We start from the raw sequence: 13,216 nt of genomic DNA, 5'->3' as shown, positions 1-13,216 counted from the left end.
TTTGTCTTTATACGGTTCCCTGTTGTTTGAATTTCTTATAATAAGCCTGTATTACTTTGTAATTTAAGTATATAATTGAAAATGAAAAATAAACATTATCTAACCTCCCTGCCAAATGTCTCATGCGTCTAATAGACATTTACTGATTACCCGCTATGTGTCAGTCACTATTCTCAGTGTTGGGAATATCTGATAATAAGCAAAACCAGACACTTTCCTACTGTCATAGAGTTTACTGTCTAGGCGGGGGAAACAGACATTAACCAAGTAATCACACAGATAATTGTAAAATTACAGCTGTGATAAGTACTATAAAGGGGAAGAATAAGGTCAGAGCTGCTGCTATCCTTTTTAGTATTTGTGTGATATTTTTTAAAAGGTGTCCCCATAGACAGAAACAACCCAGAGTAGGCAGAGTTTAGCAAGCAGACTATGCCTCTGATGAATTAGAAAAAAGCAGCCTTCCAGACTGACACAGCCCTGCTCCATATGCAAGGCTTTGTGAGTGGAGCACAAATTGGATTTCATCTACTATCATTTCAGCTGGGAACCCTTATTTAGATGAACAACCTGCAGGAGTGTACCCAGCAGCCCTAGAAAAGGTTCCACAGACACATATAATAAAATGAGATTTAATAATAAATGAGAGTTTCTTGGAGGAACAGACAGACGAATGAGAGCTGAAAGAAGAATGGGAGTTAAACAGGTGAAAGGGAAGAAAGAAACATGCCTAGGGAGTGGTAACAGCAAGTGCAAAGGCCCTGGGGCAGGATAGGAATATATGCCTTTGGGGAACTGAAAGGTCATTGTTGGTGAAGGACTGAAAAAGTGACAGGAGCAGTGGTAACAATTAAGTCTAGAAAAGTAGGTGGGAAATTAGATCACACAGGACCTTGTAGACATCTTAAGATTGATATGCAAAAAAATCTGCTGATAAGACTTATACAGAAGGAATTAAAATGGCAATACTTTATTTTAATTTTTTGTTGGTATTTAATTTATATAGAGTGAAATGCACCAGTCTTAAGTACACAGTTTGATGAGGTTTTGTTTTGTTTTTTTAAGTAGGCTCCAACATGAGGTTTGAACTCACGACCCTGAGATCAAGACCTGAGCTGAGATCAAGAGTTGGATGCTTAGCCCACTGAGCCACCCAGGCACTCCCAGGTTTATGAGTTTGACATAGACCTACACTCCTGTAATTTATATCCAATCAAGAGATAGAACTCCATGTGCATTTCTAACAAACTCAATGTGATGTCTGTGCTGCTGATCCAGGGATCACACTTTGAGAACCACTGGTCTAGATGATAAGATCAGAAATGTCTCATAAATAATTTGTAGAAGTTTATTCATTCAGTAAACATTTCCTTTAAGTGCCTGCTGTTTGCCAGGCATCTTCTAGATGCTGAGGATTCAAAAATAATTAAAACCTCATGCCTCTCCTCTAGTAACTTAAAAGTCTGGTAGGGGGGACCGAGGTAAGCCAAATGGGTACTTCTAGCTGTCTGAGAAAGTCTGCTCACTAAATAATGGACAAAATATTTTATTTTATTTTAAGATTTTATTTATTTAATTGAGAGAGTGAGACAGAGCATGTGTGGAGGCACGGAGGGGCAGAGGGAGGAGATTGATCCCAGAACCCTGGGAACATGACCCGAGCCAAAGGCAGACACCTAATCAACTAAGCCACCCAGTGCCCTGGACAAAATATTTTGAAAGGTAAAATAGTCTTGGTTTCCAAAGTAGATAAACCACTAAGAAGAAAAGCAAGGATTTATAATGGATCCTATCGTAGACATAGGATTCCTCACTGCCACACTGAATGCACAGATGATCAGTAAGATCTACTTTATTGAGTGTTTTCCATGTGTCCAGTACTATGCAAAGTACTTTCTATGTAGCTTGACATTGAATCCTCTCAATAACTTTATGAAGCTAGGACCATCCTGCCTACATTTTATGGATAAGGCAACTGTATAGTCCAGAGACACAATGGACTAGACAAAAGCCACTCAATGAGTAAGTGAAGGAATCAGAATTCAAACCCAGACCTGGTTGACCCAAGTGCTGGTCCTTTTAGTCACTAAAACTTGCAGCTTTCTAGCAGAAAGCAACCTTCATAAGTCATTTTAGTGCTGAAAATACGAACAAGTCCTATAGTAGAAATATTCAACACAGAATACAGTACTATGATAGGACAGGTAGGGCAGTAAATAATTTTAACTGGGTGGAGATATGAGAAGTCTTCATGAAGAGGTGGGAATTAGCTTGGAAAATAAATTTTTGTTGGTGTTTCCCTAATGAAGTCTGAGAGGCAGAGATAATCCAGTGGATGCAAATGCTATATTCCAAACACTAGAAAAGCACACTCTATTGTGGACAAGGGAAAGTTTATTGGGATCAATTATAGCCAGCATGACATTTCCCTAGTGATTATACAATGCTTCTGCTTACTAAGTACTACCTTATGATTGCCACTTCAACTTTCCGGTTTCCTTCATAACAGGAAGAAGGTACCCTAAAGAGTGGACATTTGTATTTTAGTCACTGGAGAGGAAGATTCCACAGCATCACTTAATATTTGGGTGTACGGTTTATAAATAGGTATCTTGTTCATTTAGAAGGAGCCGGATGGTGAAAAGCCTTATGCCATTGGTCTGGAAGTAACGGGTGGCCAGAGTCTTCTCTTTGGCAGACATCAGACAGTAAGACTGGAGGCAGGGAGGTGAGCTCCAAGGCGATTGCAACACTACAGACCTGGAATAAGGCAGTGCCAATGAAGATGGATGGAAAGTAAGGGGTTGTTTCCAGAGATATTTAAGAAATATAAACAGGGCACCTGGATGGCTCAGTCAGTTGAACATCTGACTCTTGGTTTCAGCTCAGGTCATGATCTCAGGGTCATGGGATCAAGCCCCACATTGGGCTCCTCGCTCAGCATGGAGCCTGCTTGTCCCTCTCCCTCTCCCTTGGCCCCTCCAACCCACCCACCCCCACCGCCGCCCCTGCACGCAAGTGTTCTCTCTTTCAAATAAATAAATAATTAAATAAGATCTTTTTTTTAAAGTTTTTATTTATTTGACAGAGAGAAAGAGAAAGAGGGAGCACAAGCGGGGGAGAGGGAGAGGGAGAAGCAGACTCATCGCTGAGCAGGGAGCCCGATGTGGGGCTCCATCCTAGGACCCTGGGATCATGACCTGAGCTGAAGGCAGATGCTTAACCGACAGAGCCACCCAGGTGCCCCTAAATAAATAAAATCTTAAAAAAAAAAAAGAAATATAACCAACAGGACTCACGGAACGTGAGGGTGAAGAAGCATAGCATGACTCAGGTTTAGCGTCTGGCTGACTTCCTTTATGGTGCTATCTCTAAATAAGATAGGGAACATAGAAGAAGAAGCAGGTGGAATTTTTAGCTTTAAGCATTGAGCAGATAGACATGTAATTTTATTTCTCCCCAAATCTAAATATAGTCTTCAAGGGCAAATGCAAATGACAATGGTCTATTATTAGTATAAGGAAAGAGTTAGCTCAAAAAATGGAGATAATTCTAATGTCTTGTTCTTTCAAAAGAGTTTTGTGTGAGCATTAAATAAGACAGTATGTGTGGAAGAGCTTGAAACATTATTGCATGGAAAATTGCTAAATGATAAATTAGTTTTGATTTTTGAAATAAAAGATTGCTCTTGCTTTAAAAACACCAGCCTTGATTTTAAAAATAGTATCATTTTATATGCAATTTTCCCCTTATACAATTTTGAAAAAAAAAAGTATGAAGAAAAAGATAATTGTGATTATAAGAGACTAGCTTCTGAGACTCTCAGTGCCCTTTTTGAATGTAAAGCAAAACCAGCAATGTCCCAGGCACCTCGGTGGCTCAGTTGGTTAAGTGTCTGCCTTTGGCTCAGATCATGAATTGAGCCCCACACAGGGCTCCTTGCTCAGCGGGAGTCTGCTTCTCCCTCTCTCTCTGCCCCCCTCCCCCGCTCGTGCGTGCACTCTCTCAAATAAATAAATAAAAATCTTAAAAAAAAACAAAAGTGATGTCCCTATTTGAAAACACCAAGACAAAAAGAATCTAGAAAGTTGAACTGATAATTAACATTCATCGAAGCCTTGCTGTACACAAGACACACTGCACGATATACTTCATTTAATCTTCACATCCTTGCTCCTCTATTTTACAGATGAGGGAGATGAGATGGAGAAATGAGATTACTAGCTCAGCACAGAGGTGGTGAGTGGTGGAGCTAGGAGTGAACACACACGGCCTAGCAGAGTGTACTGAGCTCTTCAACCCTGTAGCATAGGGCTTCCTACTGTGTCGTCAACATGTTTATCCTGGGTAGATGGACCCGAGTAATATTCTTTATTTCTTTCTTTCCGCTTCTCTGTATTTCCAGTAGTAAGCATACATTACTTTGAGGTTAAGAGAAAAAGGTTATTTTAATTTAAAAAGCGATCAGATAAATTAAAAATTTATTTTAAATAGTCCAATTCTCATTCATTCCCTGAAAAAGAAAACTGTCTATCTAATTTTGATTTGAAGCATTAGGTACACTGCTGTTCGAAGACCAAGTTTTGTCTGGTGCGTCGTTCATGGTGTATGCTTAATTCTCTGAAAAATAGACAACAGTTATTTCCAGGTTAATTAAGTGTCATTATCTTAGAGTCTGGAATATTACAGATAAATGTGCAATTCTGAAATAAAACAGCTGTCAAAGCCAGAGAAAGAAGAGTGTGGTTTTTGTTTTTGTTTTTAACATTTGTAACCTTTAAATTGTCTGAAAAATTGTTAATCAAGCTTAAGAAATTCACTACTATCTACAAGTTAAAGTCAGCTCTTACAGTCCTGAGATCCGATGTTTAAAAGAAATGTGAGGTTAGACTCTTTGAAGTGCAAAACTGCATTTCTGATTCTCTTTGTGAGTATTTGGTTTTCCTTTTTCCCGTGTTCATATTGGTTTGTTATTGTATGATCTCTCAGGAGCATTAGTTTGTTGGATCAGATAGTGCTGTTTTTTGTTGGAATAAGGCAACATCAGGGATGTTTTTCTGTTGAAAGGATAATTAAATAGATTAAATTACATGGACTTTGCAAAACAACACGAGGCACTTAAAGGGAAACAAAAAACAAAACGAAAAACCCCTCTAAAACAGGTTATGCTTGGCTTCCCTGACCTTGACACTAATCTGCCTTTCGTAGATATAACCAAGGCACAGAAAGAAATATACTTGATGCAAATATACTTTATATACAGTTACTTGCTGTTTTTGGTTTGAAGATATGTATGTATATAAAAGTGTCTGAGAGAGAACTTTGAATAGGCTTAAGGTACACAGCAGTTTTTTCCAAATGAATATGAGTAAAAATAAATGCATTTAAAAAAGGAATAGGAACTAAATTAGAGATTGTACATTCTGAATTTACTCCAACTTGGGTTCTTACTCTATTTTATGTCTTCAATAGAACAAAAGGTGACTTCTGGTTCTTAGAACAAAGACTTGATGGAGCTAAATTGAAGCATCCAGAAGGCTCAGAATGAAGACTGCGAGACGAGATTTTGATGAGTTAAGTGTAAATGAATCAGAAACATAGGGATTATGTGCACATGAGGTTAAAGTGCTTCTTATTTTATTTTATTTTTTTTGGTGGGCAGCAAAAGCAAGATTTATTGAGCTATAGCAAAGTGATGGTACAAAGCTCCCAAGGAGGGAGGGGACCCGAGGGGGTTGCCTAAAGTGCTCTTTAAAGTGCACCCGAGTTTAAATGTGCAGAGGAAAGATGCTCAGTGAAAAGCTCGGGGGCATTCTAAAACTCAAATACTTGAAATATTTGAGATTTGAGATTTGAGGTGTGCATTAATGAAACCATGACTATCCATCTCCAGGGTAAATGTGATAATATGGCAAATGTGGTAATATGGATAACTTTGTTACTCCATTCTACATTTTGTAAATCTTACGCCCATGAATAAGGATATTGTAGGGGTGCCCGGGTGGCTCAGTCAGTTAAGCGTCTGCCTTCAACTCAGGTCATGATCCAGGGATCCTGGGATCGAGTCCTGCATCGGGCTACCTGCTCCACAGTGAGTCTGCTTCTCTCTCTGCCCCTCCTCCCACTTGTTCTCTCAATCTTTCTCTCTCTCTCAAATACATTAATAAAAATCTTAAAAAAAGAAAAAGAATAAGGGTACTGTATTAGTCAAGGTTCTCCAGAGAAACAAAACCAATATAGAGAGAGATAGAAAGAGGGGTGGGGGGAGACTTAAGGAATTGGTTCACTCAATTATGGAGACTGGAAAGTTTAAAGTCTGCAGTTTGAGTTCAAAGGCTATCTGTTGGCAGAATTCCCTCTCACTTTGCAGAGGAAAATCTTTTGTTCTATTCAGGCCTTCAAGTGATTGGTTGAGGCCCACCCATATTATGGTGGGCAATCTCCTTTATTCAAAGTCCACTGATTTAAATGTTAATGTCATCCAAAACGCCCTTACACAAGCAACCAGAATTTTGTTTGACCATATATCTGAGCACCGTAGTAGCCCAGCCAGATTGATACATAAAATTAATCATCACAGATGTTGAGTTGGCTGATTTTGTCTTCTTGTTAAAGCAATGCCCTTTCAAATGAATGAATAAAATCCACCAAACTTTTATAGCTGGAAAGACCACTGGAGACCTTCTAATGGTACTTCTCAATGGGGATGCTACTAGCATTGGGTGTCAGAGTAATTTTTGTATGTGGGCAGTTGTCCCAACCATCGAAAGGCATTTAGCACCCCTGACCCTAACCTCTAGTTGCAAATAGCTCTCCCAATCAATGTGCCAACCGCCAAACCATCCCAAAGTTTTCCAAACACTCTAAGGTAGGTATAACACTCTTCGTTAATTTTTTTAGAGTAGGAAATAGATTTGACAAGGTTACCTTTTACTATATTTCATATGTAGACTATTCCTTTTTTTTCTGATTTGACAGTGTAATTAATCATATCAGATTATTTTGTAGTAAATAATGTGTGAATCTATAATTACACTACCTAAAATGAGGTTTAAAATGTAAACTCTGATTAGTATAACAAGTTATACTATACAAAATTGGGAAGGATTTCAGTCATAAAACTACCAGGGTTTGGTAAACACACATATGTATTTTTGGTATTAAACTAAAAGCATGGATAAATTTTTATTTGTTTATTTATTTTTTAAAGATTTTATTTATTTATGTGAGAGAGCGAGAATGAGAGAGAGAGAGAGAGCACATGAGAGCGGGGAGGGTCAGAGGGAGAAGCAGATTCCCTGCTGAGCAGCAGGGATCCCGATGCGGGACTCGATCCCAGGACTCCAGGATCATGACCCGAGCCGAAGGCAGTCACTTAACCAACTGAGCCACCCAGGCACCCATAGCATGGATAAATTTTTAAAAACCCTATTTTGAAAAACTTTTTGAAAAATTGAGTAGTTGCGGAAGCATTAATTCAAAGCTTGTATACATGAACATATTGAATGTCAACCGTCCATTCTGTGTCCCTTCTGAATGGGAGCATTTCTGGGGTGACAGCTTTATTTTGGTTAACTAAATCTCACTCTTCAGATATGAACTTAGATGTTACTTGCTACAGGAAGTGGTCACCAAGCAAATGTACTTCACTGACATATCATATTCTGCTCATAGAAGTCATCCTCATAAACTATAGTTGGACTTACCACCTACCTCGCTCACTAAACTGAAGGCTCTGTGAGGTCAGGAACCGTGTGAAGATCGTTTGCCTGTCTTTGTACTCTCAACATGGAGTCAAATGCCTGGCACATAGTAGAAGCTCGCTAAATATGTGTTGGATGGATGAATGAGGAGGGGGCAGCATAAAGAAAACAAACTTCTATCTTTATTGAAAATTATGCACATCATTTTCAATTGTGAAGCCTAGGGAACAGTAATATTTTATCATCTGTGTGTTCTATCGCTCCTTAGCATTGCACCTGGCATGCCTAGCATCTCTCATGCTTTATCGAGGTATAATTTATATACAATAAACTGCATTCATTTAAAGTATACAGATCAGTGAGTTTCAACACCAGTGTAACTCCTGCCACCAAGACACAGAACACTTCCATCATCCCAAAAGTTCCCTAGTGCCCCTTTGCATGCATCTTCCCCTCTCCACCTCCAACCCAGGTAAACAGACTTGCTTCTTGTCAATATAGATTAGTTTGTATTTTCTAGAATTTTATATAAATGGAATCATACAGTATGCACTTCTTGGACATAGATTCTTCTTGAGATTCATCTATGTTTTTGCATGAGTATGTGGTTTGCTCCTTTTTATTGCTGAGTATTTTACTGAATGAATATGTAATAATTTGTTCATCCATTTCCTGTTGATGGACAATTGGGTTGTTTATATTTTGGGGCTATTATGAATAAGGCTGCTATGAACATTCATGGACAAGTCTTTGTATGGACATATTTTTAAATTTCCTTTTTTTTTAAAGATTTTATTTAATTATTTGACAGAGTGAGACACAGTGAGAGAGGGAACACAAGTAGGGGGAGTGGGAGAGGGAGAAGCAGGCCTCCCGCGGAGCAGGGCGCCCAATGCGGGGCTTGATCCCAGGACCCTGGGATCACAACCCGGGCTGAAGGCAGACACTCAACGACTGAGCCACCCAGGCGCCCCATATTTTTAAATTTCTTATGGGTAAATTGCCTAGGAGTGGAGTTCTGGATTATATGGCAAGTATATATTTAACTTTATAAGAAACTATCAAACCATTTTCAAAGTGACTGTACCATATTTTTATTACTACCATCTATGTATGAGAGTTCTATTTGTTTTACATCCTTTCCAGCACTTGATATTGTCAGTCTTTTTAATTTTAGCCATTTTGGTAGGTATGTGGTGGTATCTTACTACGGTTTTAAGGTGAATTTCCCTAAAGACTAATGATGTTGAACATTTATTGATTATCCATATATCTTCTTTGGTGAAGTGTGTGTACAAGTCTTCAGTCCATTTTTTAAAAACTTGTTTGCCCTTTCTTTTGTAATCCTTTGGCTGATATACAAAAAATGTTTTCTCTAGTCTACAACAGTTTTTTTCATGTTCTTAATGTCTCTTAAGTAGCAAAAGTTTTTTTAGTTTTGATGAAGTTCAAATCATCAACTTTAATATGATTTATTTTTTCGGTTCTGTCTGAGGTCACAAAGATTTTTCTCCTGTGTTTCCGTCTAAAAGCTTTATTGTTTTAGCTTTTACATTTAGATCTATATGACATTTTGAGTTAATCTTTACGTATGACGTGAGATGAAGACTGGGGGTTGATTTTTTTTCCCATATATATATCCAGTGGTTCCAACACCATTTATTGGAAAGACTTTCCTTTCCCCATTGAATGCTTTGGCACTTTTATCAAAAATCAACTGACCACCCATGTATGGTTCTTCTTCCGGGCTTTCTATTTTATTTCATGGGTCCATATGTCTATCCATTCACCAATACAGCATTGTCTTCATTACTGAAGCTTTACAGTAAACCTTGAAATCAGTTATTGTTTGTCCTGAACTTTGTTCTTTTCTTCATGTTTCTTTTGTCATTTAAATGTTTATCCCAAAGATGATCTTACCAGGATCAAGTGTAATCCTGCTTCCTTTCATATCCCCGGATGCCTTAAAGTATCTATGGAGCTATAAAAATAAAAGATCATGCTTTCCTTACTTTGTTATTTCTAGTTTCTTCCCTTCCCCAGGAATGCTTTGACCAGGAGATTCTTTGACTTACCAATGGCTAAAACTTGTGGGGTTTTCTTTATGATTTTACTTTCTAAGCAATCTCTACACCCAACATGGGGCTTGAACTCATAATCCCAAGATCAAGAGTCACATGCTCGGGGCGCCTGGGTGGCTCAGTTGGTTAAGCGACTGCCTTCGGCTTGGATCATGATCCTGGAGTCCTGGGATCGAGCCCCGCATCGGGCTCCCTGCTCAGCGGGAGGCCTGCTTCTCCCTCTCCCACTCCCCCTGCTTGTGTTCCCTCTCTCTCTGTCTCTCTCTCTGTCAATTAAATAAATAAAATCTTAAAAAAAAAAAGAGTCACATGCTCTACTGACTGAGTCAGCCTGGCACCCCTAAAGCTTATTTTTTTAAAAAGATTTTATTTATTTATTTATTTATTTATTTATTTATTTATTTGGGAGAGAGAGAAAGAGAGTGCACACTTGCACTTGAGTGGGGGGAAGGGCAGAGGGAGAGAATCTCAATCAAACTCCACCCTAAGCATGGCATCTGACGCAGGGCTTGATCCCAGGACCCTGAGATCAAGACCTGAGCTGAAATCAAGAGTTGGATGCTCAATCGACTGAGCCACCCAGGCACCCCCTCAAAACTTGGTTTTAATAGAGAATGTGGAAGGTCATGAGATGGACAAATGGGGTACTTGTACCATGCTCAGGTGAATTACAAAAAAAGGGATTCCTGTGTGATGTTACAGAAGTTATTTTGGGATGAAAATTATAATAGATGGGCACGCCTGGGTGGCTCAGTTAAACGTCTGCCTTTGGCTCAGTTCATGATCCCAGGGCCCTGGGATTGAGTTCCACATTGGGCTTCTTGCTCATTGGGGAGCCTACTTTTCCCTCTGCCTGCAGCTCCCCCTGCTTGTGCTCTCTCTTGCTCCTTCTCTGACAAATAAATAAATAAATAAATAATCTTTAAAAAAATTATAATAGATGAAACATGTCCTTACTATCCATAAGCTAAGTCTAAACTTGTTTACCTGCTATTCGTATCTCCTAAAGACTTCTTCATATATGTGATGTTCCAGGAAAACTGTTCAACACCTGTGTTCTACAGCTTCCTCACCTGTATGCTCTGATGCTGCCATCACCTGAATGCCTTTACCCCTCCTCTCAGAATACCTAAATTTTCTCCTTCTACAAAGCCTTTTGCAATCTTCTCAACCAGAAGTAGTTGTGTCTTTTCTAGATCTCTCATAACATTAATTTTTATCTCTGTATTGTATTTATCTTAGTAATATAATAGCTTATATTTATTGATTACTACATGCCAGATATTGTGCTTAGTACCTAACATACATTATCCTTTTTAATCATCATAAAAACATGATAAGGTAGACATTATTATGATCTAATTGACAGATGAGGAAATTGAGTCACAAAGAGATTAAGTAATGTACTCCAGGCCATATGATTAGTAAATTTTAGTGTTAAGATTCTAAGTTCTGACTCCAGGGTCCGTGTTCCTACCTAATATGCTGTTCTGTCCCAAATAGTGCCTATGTTGGGGTGCCTGGGTGGCTCAGTCGGTTAAGTTTCTCCCTTTGGCTCAGGTCATGATCCTGGGGTCCTGGGATTGAGCCTGGCATTGGGCTTCTTGCTCAGCGGGGAGTCTGCCTCTCCCTCTCCATCTGCCTCTCCCCCTGCTCATACTCTCTCTGTAAATAAATAAATAAATAAATAAAATCTTAAAAACAACAACAAATAGTGCCTATATTGCTGGCCTCTCTCAGAAACTCTGGGATACTACCGAAGGCCATCAGGAGTGTATTTGCACATGGCCAACTGGTATACCGGGAGAGGTGGTGAAGACTTTAGCATTGTTTGTGAGGCCCCAGGGATATCATAATTAAAAACCCTTGAACATAGAAACATGTAGGAAGACTCCCTGCAGTTCCTGAGGAGTGTACCCCTAACACTTTTCTTTGCCTATTGATAGAAGTGACACTTTTCTTTGCCTCTTGATAGAAGTTCTGTGAGTAAGGTTTTGAGTTGGCACAGTTGGTGTCACTAAAATAGCCTTCCGTTCCAGTCCTTGGGGAATTTGGTAAAACTTTTTTGTCAAAAAAAGCTACAGAATAGGAAGAGCTAGACTAATAATTTGTTTTGAATAATGAAAGTAACACATGTTCATTTTGTATAATTTGGAAAATACAAGAAAACCACAAAGAAGAAAACTTTTTTATAATCCTACCACCCAGAGGTAACCACTATCAATATTTGAGTCTTCTATTCTTCTAGTCCTTTTCTGTGCACCTACAACATGAATATACACATATTTGGAAAATGCAATGATACAATGTTATGGTTTTGTAAGCAATTTTTATAACAGCATATGGTGAATATTTTCTTAAAACATGATTTTTAACAGATCCATAGTAATACATCATAGGGATATCCATACACACCTCAGTTGTTCAGCATTTAAATTATTTCTGATCTTTTCATATTTATGCAAATACATGTTTATATCCATCCGTGATTGTTTCCTGAAGGGGGAGAGAAACTAAATCATTCATGCAAATTTACATTCACTCTGGTAAAGCTGTATAAGTTAACACACAGTGGAGTAGGGTTACTAATTGATGACTAAAAGATCAATAACCCCAGGATGCCTGGGTGGCTCAGTTGGATTAAGCGTCTGCCTTCGGCTCAGGTCATGTTCCCAAGGTCCTGGGATCGAGTCCTGCATCAGGCTCCTTGCTCAGTGGGGAGCCTGCTTCTCCCTCTACGGGCAGCTCCCCCTGCTTGTGCTCTCTCTCTCTCTGACAAATACATAAATAAAATCTTAAAAAAAAAAAAAAAGATCTGTAATCCTAAATTTAGGGGCCAGATCCTAAAAAGGTTGCCAGAATTGCAGGGGAAGACCCGTCCACTGGGAGCAGGAAAAGCAGGGGTTCCAGGCAACAATGAGAAAATACCAACCAAGCTTTTCAACTTTCATACCAGGACACTAACTTTGGGGAAAAAAAAAAAGAATGCTAACTTTGCCAAATGCCACCTGTTTCTTGGTCTATACCTCAAAGTCCACAGATCAACAACACAAAATACATGTACTTCAAGTTCTCAACAGTGATGTTAGCCCTAACTCCACTAATTAGCTGTGCCACAACCCCACCCCAGGCTGGATAATTTGTGGGCAGAATCCATTTCTGATTCATCTTGCTATCCCCAGGGCCTTCACACTCAATAAATATTTTCTGAATGAATGAAATCAATTCTATCTCTGCTTACTACCCTAATTTAATTGACTTTTTTAGAGGCTTTGAAGAAAGTAGGCTCCTGGAGTTATCATAAGGATTGAGATTTTACCTGCGGTGAGAAGAGAATTGAACCAACTGAAACCATTTTGACAGGTTGGAGCTTCTGGGCAGAGATCTCTTGCACAGGCTCACTAATCCACCTAAGTAAGGAGATCTTGAAAT

General features: G+C 38.9%; 1 long non-coding RNA gene across 2 annotated transcripts in view; it reads right to left on the bottom strand.

Moving 5' to 3' along the window:
- Positions 1-4,466: 4,466 nt before the first annotated feature.
- LOC148162670 (uncharacterized) overlaps positions 4,467-13,216 on the bottom strand; it is a 139,581-nt gene continuing 130,831 nt past the window's right edge. For both annotated transcript variants that reach the window (XR_015766639.1, XR_015766638.1), the window contains one exon: positions 4,467-4,620. This is a non-coding gene — a long non-coding RNA (uncharacterized LOC148162670). The remainder of the gene's footprint in view (positions 4,621-13,216) is intronic.

The sequence above is a fragment of the Eumetopias jubatus genome, unplaced genomic scaffold (assembly GCF_037043125.1).
Source record: "Eumetopias jubatus isolate StellerSeaLion01/CBP00866 unplaced genomic scaffold, mEumJub1_p1.0 scaffold_13, whole genome shotgun sequence".
Classification (NCBI taxonomy): Eukaryota; Metazoa; Chordata; class Mammalia; order Carnivora; family Otariidae; genus Eumetopias; species Eumetopias jubatus.
Note: the sequence above shows the minus strand (reverse complement) of the source record. Positions and strands in the feature narration are given on the sequence as shown.